At 44.1% G+C, this 16,361-nt stretch overlaps 1 protein-coding gene and 1 pseudogene across 1 annotated transcript in view; both read right to left on the bottom strand.

Moving 5' to 3' along the window:
• Nucleotides 1-16,361, bottom strand: part of LOC126161517 (diacylglycerol kinase eta) — a 641,720-nt gene that overhangs the window by 339,797 nt on the left and 285,562 nt on the right. The window lies entirely within an intron of this gene.
• Nucleotides 16,075-16,192, bottom strand: LOC126164092 (5S ribosomal RNA; annotated as a pseudogene).

Below are 16,361 nucleotides of genomic sequence, written 5' to 3'. Positions count from 1 at the left end.
CTTTGTGCCAGGACGGGCTCTCAACAAGGGAAGTGTCCAGGCGTCTCGGAGTGAACCAAAGTGATGTTGTTCGGACTTGGAGGAGATACAGAGAGACAGGAACTGTCGATGACATGCCTCGCTGAGGCCGCCCAAGGGCTACTATTGCAGTGGATGATCGCTACCTACGGATTATGGCTCGGAGGAAACCTGACAGCAACGCCACCGTTTCGAATAATGCTTTTCGTGCAGCCACAGGACGTGGTGTTACGACTCAAACTGCGCGCAATACGCTGCATGATGCGCAACTTCACTCCCGACGTTCAAGGCGAGGTCCATCTTTCCAACCACGACACCATGCAGAACGGTACTGATGGGCCCAACAACATGCCGAATGGACTGCTCAGGATTGACACCACGTTCTCTTCACTGATGAGTGTTGTATATGCCTTCAAACAGACAATCGTCGAGACGTGTTTGGAGGCAACCCGGTCAGGCTGAATGCCTTAGACACACTGTCCAGCGAGTGCCGCAAGATGGAGGTTCCCTGATTTTTTGTGGTGGCATTACGTGGGGCTGACGTGCGCCGCTGGTGGTCATGTAAGGCGCCATAACGGCTGTACAATACGTGAATACCATCCCCCGACCGATAGTGCAACCATATCGGCTAATGGCGAGGCATTCGTCTTCATGGACGACAATTCGCGCTCCCATTGTGCACATCTTGTGAATTACTTCCTTCAGGATAACGACTTCGCTCGACTAGAGTGGCCAGCATGTTCTCCAGACATGAACCCTATCGAACATTCCTGGGATATGATTCTTGAGTTTCTCCCGGCGTATTTGATAATCAAAATATCCACGGGTATGCTGCCGGTCTATAGTGTCCAACGGGCACAATATTTCGGCGATCAAACATGTCGCCATCATCAGGTGAACTGACGGACTGAGCTCCTGTGAACGTACCGGCACGGAGATCCGTACGCTATGGCTGCTCAGAGGGAACTGGGTTCGGTCGCGGCGGCGGCCGATTTAAATACCCTCCGCCCGCGGCGCGCTCCCTCCGCCGTCCGCGCCCAGCGCCACGGTCGCGCGGTGGAACAGCTTGCGACGGCGTCTGAGATGACGTCGGTGTGATGGCTCTGTCCGCCGTGGTCGTCACAACTATACGTCTGCTCGATTTACTCTTGATTAACCCGATCGCTGGTTCCCAAGCCTTGCTAAGATTATAGCCACAGTCCCGGTTTATGAGGTCGTCATTGGTGCGAATTTCGATGGCCTCTCTAACAACGCTGTCCCAGTATCTCGACGTCTGTACCAGAATCCTCGTGCGGTCATACTCCATGGCGTGATTTTCCGACAAACAATGTTCAGCGACCGCCGACTTGCTCGGATACATCAGTCGAGTGTGCCTCTGGTGTTCACGGCATCGATCCTCGACGGTACGCATCGTCTGACCAATATACGACTTGCCACATTGACACGGAATCTGGTACACGCCGGCCTTCCTCAAACCGAGGTCATCTTTGGCGCTCCCCACCAGTGCACGAGTTTTATTTGGAGGACAAAACACAGTTCCGACCCGGTGTTTCTTCAGAATGCGGGCGATTTTCCCCGAGAGTGCGCCTGTGTATGGAATAAATGCAGTGCCTACCTCCTCCCTCGTGACTTCATCCATCTCAACAGGTTGTGCTGCAGTGGTTGGGCGGAGAGCACGTTGAATCTGCCACTCTGTGTACCCATTTTTTCGAAATACAGTTCTCAGATGTTCCAATTCCTGGGGTAGACTCTCTGCGTCAGAGATAGTGCGCGCCCTATGTACTAGAGTTTTAAGTACCCCATTCCTCTGTGAAGGGTGGTGGCAGCTGTCTGCATGCAAATACAGATCAGTGTGCGTAGCCTTCCGATACACCCCATGACCTAGGGTGCCGTCAGCCCTTCTCTTGACCAAGACGTCAAGGAAAGGTAATTTACCCTCCGTTTCAGTCTCCATAGTGAATTTGATGTTGGGGTGTATGGAGTTTAGATGTGTAAGGAAGTCAAGGAGTTTATCCATACCATGTGGCCAGATGACGAACGTGTCGTCCACGTAACGGAAAAAGCAAGTAGGTTTCCATACGGATGACGACAGGGCTTCCTCCACCGCCGCCGCGACCGAACCCAGTTCCCTCTGAGCAGCCATAGCGTACGGATCTCCGTGCCGGTACGTTCACAGGAGCTCAGTCCGTCAGTTCACCTGATGATGGCGACATGTTTGATCGCCGAAATATTGTGCCCGTTGGACACTATAGACCGGCAGCATACCCGTGGATATTTTGATTATTCCTGGGATAAATTGAAAAGGGCTGTTTATGGACGGCGTGTCTCACCAACCACTCTGAGGGATCTACTTCTAATCGCCGTTGAGGAGTGGGGCAATCTGGACCAACAGTGCCTTGATGAACTTGTGGATAGTATGCCACGATGAATACAGGCATGCATCAATGCAGGAGGACGTGCTGCTGGGTATGTGTGTGCACAGCAATCTGGACCACCACCTCTGAAGGTCTCGCTGTATGGTGGTACAACAAGCAATACGTGGTTTTCATTAGCAATAAAAAGGGCAGAAACGATGTTTACGTTGATCTCTATTCGAATTTTCTGTACAGGTTCCGGAACTCTCGGAACTGAAGTGATGCAATACTTTTTCTGATGTGTTTATAATGGCACATTGTTCTCCACTTGGTTACTACCTCCCGCTTAGTAAGAGGCTTATCATAAATTAACCTCCGATTGGATGTTCAAAATAAACAAGTGCTTGTAGCTTCATAGTGCTTATGCGTTTGGAAAATGATACTTTGGAGACCACGCTGCCTCTTTGTTGCGTTCATCAGTGTATGGGCAGCAAGCGACTGAAATGGGCGCCGTCATTGCGTCTTCCTCCAGTTGCGAGGTATATCCTGACGTTTGCTTCTTGCAAGCAGAAGGACTCATTGTCGCCGAGATTCATCGTCGATTGTGTCGTGTGTATGGGATTAGGTTTATGAGTGACGCTGTTGTGAGGGACTGGTGCACAAAATTTAAGACTGGGCACACAGATGTGGGTGAGTAAAGTGGTCGAAGAAGACATTCAGATGTGACTGACGAACTTGCGCAACGCGTTGACAAAACTGTGAGTAACGTCGTTTCAAAATTTCCTAACTTTCTGTGCCTCAGATTTCAAAGACACTGCTCTTGTCACAGGTTACCATAAGTTTTATGTACAATGGATACCAAAATGACTAATTGATTGTCACGTAACTGAAAGAAAAGGTTCGATATTGACCTTACTCCAGCGCTGCCTTGAAGAGGGCGAGGCATTTCTGAACAAAATTGCGACTGGGAACTAGACATGAGTGTAGTACGTGAACTCTGCAACTAAGGAACTGCACAAATAGTGGATGGACACTCATACTCCCAAAAACTTTAAGCAGTCGCTGTCAAACCGCAAAATGATGGTTTCAACTTCCTGAGACAGCAAAGAAATTTTGACATGTTTCGTGAGAGTAATGTCTGAGAATGCAGCAACAACACATTATTTTTGTAGGATTAACGAAACTGCTGCAAAATTCTTCCTATGCTCCACATTTAGCAACATGCTACTTTCATCTCTTTCCGAAGATGAAGCCTGGTTGGCTATTCAGCACTTCAAGACCGAAAACGAGCTCTAGGATACTATCAACAACTGGCCGAAGCATCAGGCGTCACTATTCTTCGATGAATGGATAAAGAAGCTTGTGTCACCGCATGACAAATGTTTGAGAGTGGGTGAAGAACTATGTGAAGGAGCAATGTCAACATCTAAGTATGGACTGCGTATAAACAAAAGTTTTCTATGTCTTTTTTTTAAATAGCCTACTAGAGACTGCTTTATGAGCAGCTCAAATAGCTTATCAATAGCATTTATTTCCCTTCAAGTACGTATTTATAAATGTTTTGCAGCTCATATTCTGCAATGATTTCTTTCTTATATCAGTACGTGGCAACGCTATTCGCCGCAACGTGTAAGATCCTGATTTTCAATATAAAGTATACATAAAAGCTCCCCGCTCTTGTCCTGACGGGACAGGCGGGACCGACCGACCGCCGTGTCATCCTCCGGCAATGGCGCCATTGGAAGTAATAAGGTGGAACGTGGGATCCGCATGGCGTTCTCGAGGGCGTTGTTGACTTTCTCAATCTTGGATCTGCTACTTCTCACTCAGATAGCTCCTCAGAAGGTATCACGAAGCTAGGTGCACGGCATTCCAGTTTTTCACCAAGGAAACGTCCTTGGGAGTTCCGGGAATCGAATCTGGGCCCTCTGTATAGCAGCCCGACCCGCTAACCATTAAGCTATGGAGGTGGACTACTTTTCAATATATAAACTTTTAAATGATAATCTTTTTTATGTGTTGTAACCTCTTCGACCCCCTCAGTATGTTAATTAATTAGTTTAAATAAGTTATGTGGATGAGTAGGAAGAAAAAACCTGCAATGTACGATTACAATATTACTAGTGTCAGTCAAGTCGTTTAAATATATGGGCGAAACATTGGAAAGCGGTATGAAATGAACGAGCATTTGAGAACTCTGGTAAGAAAGCGAATGGTCGACTTCGGTTTATTGGGAGAATATTAGGACAGAGTAGTTCCTGTAAAGGAGACCGCATATAGGACGCTGGCGCGTGTTATGCTTGGGTACTGCTCGAGTATTTGGGATCCGCACCAGGTCGGATTGGAGAAAGACGTCGAAGCTATTCAGAGGGGGGGCTTCTAGATTTTTTACCGACAAGTGAATTACGGAGATGCTTCGCAAACTCAAATGGGAATCCCTAGAGGGGAAGCGATATTGTTTTTGAGAAACAAATTTTCCCCTGTCGTAAGGGAGACCTAGATCAAAAAGACAAAATTGAGAAAATTAACTACTGGCACTATCAGAAGAACCCTCCAACGTAAAGTAAGAACAGAAACATATATAAAATTGTATAAAGTTATGTCCGTACCAACATTAGTACATGGAAGTAAATTTTGGGTAATGAAAAAGAAAGACAAAATAAGATTACAATTCAGTGAAATGAAATTCCTCAGGTACAGAGCAGGATACACCAAGCTAGACTACAAAAGAAATACAGATATCAGGAAGGACTTAAATATTTTCGACATAAACAGTAAGGTTGACGAATACCGACAAAAATGGATATCCCATCTGTTACGAGTGGACAAATCAAGATTACCACTACATTTTTGGCGATATACGCCGCAAGGTAAAAGATGCATGGGAAGACCTCCTAAATGATGGAAGGACCAGGTGTAGCTGCAACAGGCTGAGGGAAAGCCTAATGCGTGGCAGAAGAAGAAGACTCTCGACAAAATTTAGAGGACTGGCATTTGAAGCTGACTGCCGAACGGTTCTGCTGCTGCCAACATACATTACGCGTAAGGACCACGAAGATACGATTTGAGAAATTAGAGCTGATACGGAGGCACAAAGACAGTTGTTTTCCCCTCGCTGTATCTACAGCTGGAACAGGAAAGGAAATGACTAGCAGTGGTACGGTGTACCCTCCGCCACGCACCGTAGGGTGGCTTGCCGAGTATCGAGTATATGTAGAAGTTGATGAATTTGTTGTCCCTTGCAAGTAGGGACTAATTCAACACCCCTACATAGTCAAGATATCTACATTACACTACTGGCCATTAAAATGCTACACCAAGAAGAAATGCAGATGATAAACGAGTATTCATTGGACAAATATATTATACTAGAACTGACATGTGATTACATTTTCACGCAATTTGGGTGCATAGATCCTGAGAAATCAGTACCCAGAACAACCACCTCTGGCCGTAATAACGGCCTTGATACGCCTGGGCATTGAGTAAAACAGACCTTGGATGGCGTGTACAGGTACAGCTGCCCATGCAGCTTCAACACGATACCACAGATCAAGAGTAGTGACTGGCGTATTGTGACGAGCCAGTTGCTCGGCCACCATTGACCAGACGTTTTCAATTGGTGACAGATCTGGAGAATGTGCTGGCCAAGACAGCAATCGAACATTATCTGTATCCAGAAAGGCCCGTACAGGACCTGCAACATGCGGTCGTGGATTATCCTGCTGAAATGTAGGGTTTCGCAGGGATAGAATGAATGGTAGAGCCACGGGTCGTAACACATCTGAAATGTAACGTCCACTGTTCAAAGTGCCGTCAATGCGCAGAAGTGATGTCCAGGACGTGTAACCAATGGCACCCCATACCATCACGCTGGGTGATACGCCACTATGGCGAAGACGAATACACGCTTCCAATGTGCGTTCACCGCGATGTCGCCAAACACGGATGCGAACATCCTGATGCTGTAAACAGAACCTGGATTCATCCGAAAAAATGACGTTTTGCCATTCGTGCACCCAGGTTCGTCGTTGAGTACACCATCGCAGGCGCTCCTGTCTGTGATGCAGCGTCAAGGGTAACCGCAGCCACGGTCTTCGAGCTGATAGTCCATGGTACTGTAAACGTCGTCGAACTGTTCGTGCAGATGGTTGTTGTCTTGCAAACGTCCACTTCTATTGACTCAGGGATCGAGACGTGGCTGCACGATCCTTTACAGCCATGCGGATAAGATGCCTGTCATCTCGACTGCTAGTGAGACGAGGCCGTTGGGATCCAGCACGGCGTTCCGTATTACCCTCCTGAACCCACCGATTCCATATTATGCTAACAGTCATTGTATCTCGACCAACGCGAGCAGCAATGTCGCGATACGATAAACCGCAATCGTGATAGGCTACAATCCGACCTTTATCAAAGTCGGAAATGTGATGGTACGCATTTCTCCTGCTTACACGAGGCATCACAACAACGTTTCACCAGGCAACGCCGATCAACTGCTGTTTGTGTATGAGAAATCGGTTGGAAACTTTCCTCATGTCCACCCTCCTACGTTACATTCTGTTTTTTTATGACAGCATTCATTGAGCTTACTGTACGGAGCTTGTAGTACTTTAGTCATCAGACTTTCCTTTTGCAGTCGCTTCCCGTCTTCTGTACTGGTGCCGCTTTCCCCAACACTCGTGTTATTCTCGAGTCTGAGGAGGATCTGCAGTGAAACGCGCTTAAATCAGCCTGCCTGGGAGGTAGGTGATCCGAGATTAGGGATGTATGGCTGTGAATAGCAGCTCGGCTGAGGTTTACAACCGGCTTCCAGGACTGCAATGACGGCGCACCGCAGGGTTCAGAAGCTGAACCGCCATGTCTCCCTTTCACCCAGCAAGCCCGCTTCACCAGACGCTGCGACCTTGAGATTGGTATCCGAAAAGACGTCTGCCACTGAAACTGCACACCCCCGTTTCCTGCTGTTGTTTAGACAATGACTAATCTTCAAGAATACTTGAGTAGACTCACTCTCCAACAACAGTTTAAGTTACCTGTAACTAGTGTTGTAAAAATACCGTAGGCTGCCGTAACTACCATAAGTAAGCACAGACTACGGTAGTTCTCTTAGCAGCCTTGCTCAGTTAAGATCGTAACCATGTTACATATACGTTAGGTGTGTTGCATACCCATCAGGCGGTACCTCATTTCGATCACTGCCTTACTAGACCATTGCCTTATTAGATTCTCCTAGAAGCTAGAAGTGGTGAGCTGTCTAGAAACTGAGCGACGGTATATAAAGGGCCAGGTAACCTACGGAACGTTTTTGATCTACATAGTTATCCTCCTGCCTGCTACTTGAAATCAGACAGTATTTATAGCAAAATTGAAACCGTCAATATTTATTTCAGCTTTTATTCGAAAATCGTAGACTTCTAACTTTAAACAGAGCGATGTTATAACAAAAATAAAAAAATACAGATTTTCATATAGCACTGGAAATTAAAGAAAATACCGCTAAACGATAACATATCAAATATCGCTTCAATATTTCGTCTAGCTTATATAAAGCATGTTTCTGTTATTCATAAACAATTTTCACACTTATCAGTAATAACAGAAGACTCTTGCCTTTGATCAAGATGATCAATGTTTCAATGGGCACAAAATAACAACAATAAACATACAGTTTTTTTACGTTTGTGCATGTAAAGTGTACTTGCATCAAAAGTAATTACTCTGGTTACATAAAAGCACAGAGCTTTTGTGATCAACAAATTTTTATTAGTAAGGATATCAAATACATAATGGACTAGCACTGAACGGTGTGCGGTTCTAATCATGTGCAAAACAAACAAAAAAGAGAAGTCGTCGTCTCCCAGTTTTGTCTCCCACACATCCATTCATGTTTCTTTCTCTACCAATGCTACCAATATTATTGGTAATCCTACCGTTTACTACGTCATTTATGTACTGTATCAAAACTACCAAACCGCAGTTTTGTTAGAACGCAACTCTACCTGTACCAAGTTAGAAAGCAAAATAAGCAAAGAGGTACACAGATAAATACTAAGAAAAAGAAAAACAGAAACGAAACTGCCTACGTGGCGTGAGTACATTCACGGTACATTATATGAGCAGAATATCCAGATAATAACTGTTTCTTGTCTGCAACCGTCCCACCTACCACAATTTAATTCATACAGCAAGTTTCGACAGACTGTAACCTTACTGACCTGATTAGAAATTCTTTTGTCTTTTTAACCTTACTGAACTCCTTAGAGACTCTTTTGTCTTTCTAAAGGCCATCAATCTACTTTCTTCTAATGTATCATAGATTATTCAAACAGTTAATAATGATGTAACACGACAAAATCGATGTTTTCTTTTTTCAGTTCACTCGTATTTATTGTTACTTATCAGAAAAGATGCTCAGCTTGTAATTATAGTCGATATTTCACAACAGAGATCGATAAGTTACACGTTCCACAAGTGGGCTGACAAAATTTTCACACAGAACTGACATATAAGATTGAGTGACTGACACGGATCTTCACTATCTGCCATCGAATCTAGAACCCTACTCGTTGGATGCTCATTACAGATTACTTCATGTATGTTTTTAACCAGAAGCTGTGTAATTAGATAACGAGGAAATAATAGGTGCCACTTTATAAGAAGGAAGTTTCAGTGTATACAGGAATTCCCGAAGTTCGTCATGAATTTTCTAAATAGTGAAATTTTCTAATTGGAGTAATTAAGTAACTAAGAGGTTATTTGAGTATAAATAAACATTTCTAAAAAAATAAAAATCAGCTCTGCATAAATATAACACTATATTTTGGAAAAAATTACACCTTAAGATGGGAACATTCTGAAAAATGAAAATTTTCAATAAAAATAACTTTTGGAATATAAACTGTTGGGAAAACGTAAATGTTTACTTCAAAGAGGAAAAGGGGGCTTTCAAATAAGATGTGTTAATCTAGAAATAATTTTTAGGGGATGTAATTTTGACGATCACATGATTTACGGGTATAATAAATAATGAATAGTACTATAAATACTTCCACACGAGCTATTTACATGATTTCCATCAGCATAAGGAATGGTGTAAGGACAATCTGGATAATCCCACATTTATCTGTTTTAAGATACACCTTTAGTGCAATAAGTAGTCTGATACTGTCATGACCATGGTGGCAGGAAAATTCCTCTTGAGGTAAGGAATTGCTTATTTGAGAGCAGCGAAAGAAGCGATAGTTACGAAGCTAGGGAGAGTCAGACTGACATCTTTAACACTCCACCAGTACGATTTCGACAATTCTTTCACCAAATTGAGTTTCTAAAATTCTGCACCAACTACTTCAATCGAGAATAAGGCTTGTCTTTTCAAGTTTTCACAAATAACGGCTACACGACACTACTGACATGCGACACCACTAGTAAAAATTTGTCATTTGTTACTATTAAAACAACGAAAGCTGAGAAATTAGCGGATTAATTTGTATACACTGCACGTTTAATGAGAAAGTATTGAGAAAAAGAGGAAATTTCACATGGAGCTTGTCGTTGGATGATTTTTTACGGATTTCCTAAAATTCTTGCTTCTCAGTCAGTAGAGCACTTATCTGCGAAAGACAAAGATGCAAGGTTCGAGTATCGGTCTGGCATACGGTTTTTATCTGCCAGGAGATATTTTTTTCACTCCTCTGATATTTATTCAAATTCCCACATGAGCTCACGTAAGAACTTCATTCAGAAAAAAACTACGTTCGGTTTCATTATATACACCTCAAAAAATGTTTTGCATTACCTCGGTTCCGAGAGTTCCCGAACCTGTACAGAAAATTGGAACAGAGATGTGTCACAGAACGCCAACAGGGCTGCTTTAGAGAGCACGCAGGCCTCTGACATCACCGTTCTATGATGAGAAATAGACGTCCAACACTTTTTTTTTTATAAAATGCATTTCAACCATCAGCTGTTTATTTGCCCCATTAGTCATCTACCAGTTTCGGTTATTAGCCATCATCCAGGATGTAGGGCACAACAGATTAGCTAAAAGAATCCCATATTCATTCGAAGCTTAACAATATCGAAATTATCGACTGAAATTGTACAGAAACGTGACACAATTTGTCGTAGAATACTGATACGACAAATCGTGTTAGTACCTGTGTCTTAGAATACTGACAAGACAATGTTTGTCAGATGTTTGCATAATTTCACGGGTTAATTTCAATATTGTTCAGCTTCAAAGGAATACGGGATGCTTTTAGCTAATCTGCTGTACCTTCATCGTGGATGGTGGTTAATAACCGAAACCGGCAGATGACTAATGGGACAAATAAACAGATGGTGGTTAAAATGCTTGTTATAACATACTTTATGGTTGTTGACCGTCATCTTACGGAAACATTACAGTCCAACACCTTGTAGCCAACTTCTGGTTTCACCGTCCTTCAATCACATTCCATGCATGCTCACGACAGCGGTACGTGAACAGCCACTTCCGATGTTCCAGTTCCTGGGCGCCGGGCTATAGCAGTCTGCCCTTCATCGAAGTCGCTTATGTTAGTGGAGTTCTACATCTACACTACTGGCCACTGAAACTTTCATATTTCGCAGAAGAGTTACCAAGAATATTCTGAACCTTAAGATACAGACAGTGTATACAGAACACAAACACGTACAACAAAAACGAGTATTCCGACCACAAGGATGTTTATAAAATTTATTAACAGTAGCTGGTTGCTGTTTCTTAGTTTTCTATAAGAATTAACCGGAATTTTTACATAGTCATGGATTCAGTACGCCAGTTTGAGACAAAACAGATCTCTTGAACAAAATAGAGATTCCTTTATATCTCTGTGATACTAATCTAATGCTGGAAATATAAAAACACAATATCAGAAAAATCGTAAAATAATATACAATGAGGCGCGAAAGAAACTGGTATAGGCATGCGTATTAAAACACAGAGGTATGTCAACAGGCAGAATACGGCGCTGCCGTCAGCAGCTCCTATATATGACACAAAGTGTCTGGGACAGTTGTTAGATCGTTTACTGCTGCTACAATGCCAGGTTATCAAGATTTAAGTGAGTTTGAACGTAGTTTTATAGTCGGCGCACGAGCGACGTGACTCAGCATCTCCAAAGCAGTGATGAAGTGGGGATTTTCCCGTACGACCATTTCACGAGTGTACCGTGAATATCGGGTATTCGGTAAAACATCCAATCTCCGACATCGCTGCGTCCGGAAAAAGATCCTGCAAGAACGGGACCAACGACGACTGAACAGTATCGTTCAACGTGACAGAAGTGCGACCCCTCCGCAAATTGCTGCGGATTTCAATGCTGCGCTGTCAACAAGTGTAAGCGTGCGAACAATTCAAAGAAACATCATCGATATGGCTTTCGAAGCCGAAGGTCCACTAGTGTACCCTTGATGACTGCACGACACAAAGCTTTACGACTTGCCTGGGCCCGTCAACACCGATATTGGACTGTTGGTGACTGGAGAGATGTTGCTTGGTCGGATGTCGTTTCAAACTGTATCGAGCGGATGGGCGTGTACGGGTATGGAGACAACCTCATGAATCCACGGATCCTGCGTGTCAGCATGGGGCTGTTCAAGCTGGTGGAGGCTCTGTAATGGTATGGGCCGTGTGCAGTTGGAGTGATATGGGACTCCTGATACGCCTAGATCCAACTCTCATAGGTAACACGAACGTAAGCATCCTGTCTGATCACCTGCATCCATTCATGTCCGTTGTGCATTCCGACGGACTTGGGCAATTCCAGCAGGACAACGCGACGCGCCATACGTTCGGAATTGCTACAGAGTGGCTCCAGGGACACTCTTCTGAGTCCAAGAACTTCCGTTGGCCACTGAACTCCCCAGACATGAACATTATTGAGCGTATCTGGGATGAATTGTGACGTGCTGTTCAGAAGATGTCTCCAACCCCTCGTACTATTATGGATTTATGGACACCATGCAGGATTAATTGCGTCAGTTCCCTTCAGCATTACTTCAGACATTAGTTGAGTCCATGCCACGTCGCGCTGCGGCACTTTTGCGTGCTTGCAGAGGCCCTACACGATATCAGGTAGGTGTACCAGTTTCTTTTGCTCTTCACTGTAATTGTGTTTAAGTGTTAAAAATTATCACTGTCCTTCTTTGTGTTATTTTTGTTGAGTATTACTGCCACGTCCTTGCAAATTTATTTAGTCTGCTTTCAGACATCGTTTGTTTCCAAATCTGATTTCTGGATATTTGGTGGGATACTAGAGTCAGCCAACGAACTCTGAATGTCCCTATAGACATTTCAAATATCAGCATTGGATGGAGATGTCGATCACTGATTATGAAGTAGAAGAATTTAGACTTATCAAGAGACCACAGACAAACTGTCTACTGATAATGTGGAGAAGGACAGCGTAAGTTTGGGGTGATGTGCAGGAGTAAAAAAGGTAAAGGGATGCATATGAAAAAAAACAGCAAAACGAGAAATATAGCTCGTAAAGATGCAGTTGTTCCAAGTACTGTAGGAACAAATGGCTCTGAGCACTATGGGACTCAACTGCTGTGGTCATAAGTCCCCTAGAACTTAGAACTACTTAAACCTAACTAACCTAAGGACATCACACACATCCTTGCCCGAGGCAGGATTCGAACCTGCGACCGTAGCGGTCGTGCGGTTCCAGACTGTAGCGCCTTTAACCGCTCGGCCACTCCGACCGGCACTGTAGGAACAAAAGGCAGTGGTTCTCACAGTGATAACGGCACGCATGGAGTTTTGTTGAGCGTAAAAAGAAATTTGTAAAACAATGAGAGAAACAGCAGCAGAAATAAACTTGGAAATGAGGATGCAGATGACCGATGAGCACTCAAGGGTCGTACGCAATGCGAAAAAATTAGATGCCATGGGAATAAAAAAAAGGCAAGCTTGGACGAATTTTCTGCAGCACTTCTAAACGCGCGAAAGAAAAGTTTAGCCAGGACGCAGGTGGATGCATATTCATGAGTTAATGCTCTCTGCTTTTATACTGGCCGAAAATACATGCCCAGTCAAAAAAGGAAAGTTGGCTCGTGCCCTAAACGCCGATAACCCACTGTAACAACCTGCGGCACGGCTTAAGAACTTCTTCTCGCTTGGAGGACAGACGCCGCTCAATTCAATAAAATGAAGTGAGGCTAGCTGGATAATTCTATTATTTATCTGACATTTACATTACAGGAAGAAACTGACAGGTGTCATATTACCACTCTTCAACTCTTGTGTTAAACAACTAAAAATAGGTAGTGAATATACACTATTGGGAAAAAATACTCGTCTTAAACTTGAAAAAATGTTGATCATGTGCCAGCCGGTGTGGCCGCGCGGTTCTAGGCGCTTCAGTTTGGAACCGCGTGACCGCTACGGTCGCAGGTTCGAATCCTGCCTCGGGCATGGATGTGTGTGATGTCCTTAGGTTAATGCTCAGAGCCATTTGAACCATTTTGTTGATCATGTGTGGTCTTGAAAACTATGGGCCGATAGTTAAATTTGTAGGTGGTGCATAAGGAAGCATACTACACAGCCTACCAAAAAAGAGAATCACTCAAAAGGGGAGGAGGAAACAAAATGAAACTTCGCATGTGATGGTATTTCAATGAACAAAAAATCGGGACAAATTTACAAAGGACTTGACAGTATGAGCCCACTTATCATACGACGTTGCACTCTCTCCGTCCTATATGCATGCATTGAACCGGTTTGGAAGAGTGTCTCAAAGATATTGTATCTTCTGTTGAGGCACGCTGGCCCACAAGTGTTGTAACAGGTCCTTGGTATACTGATACTGGCAGTGGCATGGAGTTGTTTATAAAGACACGTGAATTTCTGGACGAGAACGTACTGTTGAAAAACGGCACTGCAATACTGTCGCCTTACAGGTAACAACTGAAGATACAGGATGTCTGTGGTGAACCTTTGACGCCAGGAGTAACACCGCTGTGCCTCTCCATAATGTTGGAAGACTGGGACCACTAACTGCACGCAACCCCTTCTCAGGAAAGAAAGTCCGCAGCTCGTGGTCGTGCGGTAGCGTTCTCGCTTCCCTCGCCCGGGTTCCCGGGTTCGATTCCCGGCAGGGTCAGGGATTTTCTCTGCCTCGTGATGACTGGGTGTTGTGTGATGTCCTTAGGTTAGTTAGGTTTAAGTAGTTCTAAGCTCTAGGGGACTGATGACCACAGATGTGAAGTCCCATAGTGCTCAGAGCCATATGAACCAGGAAAGGAAGCTAACTATTCACACCGAGGGCAGACACTTGTTATAAAATATGCTTCCTCTGCACCTCTTCTTTCCCTAATGAAAATTGCTTCACCCACACCATGCACCGCCATTTAAAATACTTATTGCTCGTAAATCACTTGATTGCAGGACTCCTTACTTCTGAACTGACAAACTGGAAGGGTTTAGGTTGCTAATGCTTTGTGTCCGACCGCCATCAATAATAATAATAATAATAATAATAGTAATAATAATAATATTGTGTAGGCCCTATAGCATTGTGATACTAATAATGTAGTTACAGTTTTTTAATGTCATTTACTTTCTGCCTGTTACGAAGTGAACAATGATGCAATTTTTATTCCATTCCGGGAAATACCTACCTATAACTCAGAGAAGCCATTTTCGTGAGATATGGTGTGTATACTGTATTTCAATTTTACTGTCATAGATGCATGGTAGTGGGGGGGGGGGGGGAGGGGGCTATGTGAGGAAGATATTCATAAATCCGTTTCACAATCTGTGACCTCCACCACATTCTGTCATGCGTTATGCTATTATCTGTAAAAATTTTATTATTCATAGCTTATGTAATCAGTGTTACAATATCAAGAAATATTAATAATAGAAAAAATCTTTTAATGATAAATATGCACTCGTGAGAGAAACACATTCGAACCTTTTGTTTTTATCCCTTTGAGAATTTAATTTTATTCCTCAGGGGTAATTCCCCCCAGATTGGGAAAACTGGTTTTCTCTACCTCTACCCTCTTTCCGCCCTCACTCCTACTTCCTCCGTTACTCTTTGTTCCCTCACGCGAACCAACTGCAGTAGTATGCGAGTCAGGTTGCAGAACGCTAGACTCTCGCAGATTCCAGGTACTGCTATGAAGGTGCAATTTGGCAATGGATGAAGGTATAATGATGATCACCCGCTTAATAGAGTGTTGGTCCACCTTTGGAAAGCAATATAACAGCGATTCTGCGTGGCGTGGATTCGACAAGTCGATACGTTTCCGGAGATATATGGCACCAGATGCCTACTCTCAGGTCACGCAGTTGTCGTAATTTATGGGCCCGAGGTTTATGGGCGCGAAACTGACTACAGATAGCGTCCCAGATGTGTTCCATCGCGCCAGTTCAGACGTATTTGATAGCCGAGTCATCAAACGTAAATTCACTATCACGCTTCTCAAAGCGCTATAGCACGATTCTAACTAACTATCTAACTCCTCCCGAACAGGCCATGAATGCCCAACGGTACCGACCGGCCGCCGTGTCATCCTCAGCCCACAGGCGTCACTGGATGCGGATATGGAGGGGCGTGTAGTCAGCACACCGCTCTCCCGGCCATATGTCAGTTTCCGAGACCGGAGCCGCTACTTCTCAATCAAGTACCTCCTCAGTTTGCTTCACAAGGGCTGAATGCACCCTGCTTGCCAACAGCGCTCGGCAGACCGGATGGTCACCCATCCAAGTGCTATCCCAGCCCAACAGCGCTTAACTTCGGTGATCTGACGGGAACCGGTGTTACAACTGCGGCATGGCCGTTGGCATAGCACGATTCTGGCCCTTTTAAACGGACAGGAGTGATTAGATAAGGAATGAGGAGGTTCTGCGCAGAATCGACGAGGAAGATTATATGGAAAACATTGACAAGAAGAAGGGACAGAATGATAGGATATCTGTTAACACATGGGGTAATAACTTCCATGGTGCTGTAG

This window comes from Schistocerca cancellata, chromosome 2 (genome assembly GCF_023864275.1).
Source record: "Schistocerca cancellata isolate TAMUIC-IGC-003103 chromosome 2, iqSchCanc2.1, whole genome shotgun sequence".
NCBI lineage: Eukaryota > Metazoa > Arthropoda > Insecta > Orthoptera > Acrididae > Schistocerca > Schistocerca cancellata.
Note: the sequence above shows the minus strand (reverse complement) of the source record. Positions and strands in the feature narration are given on the sequence as shown.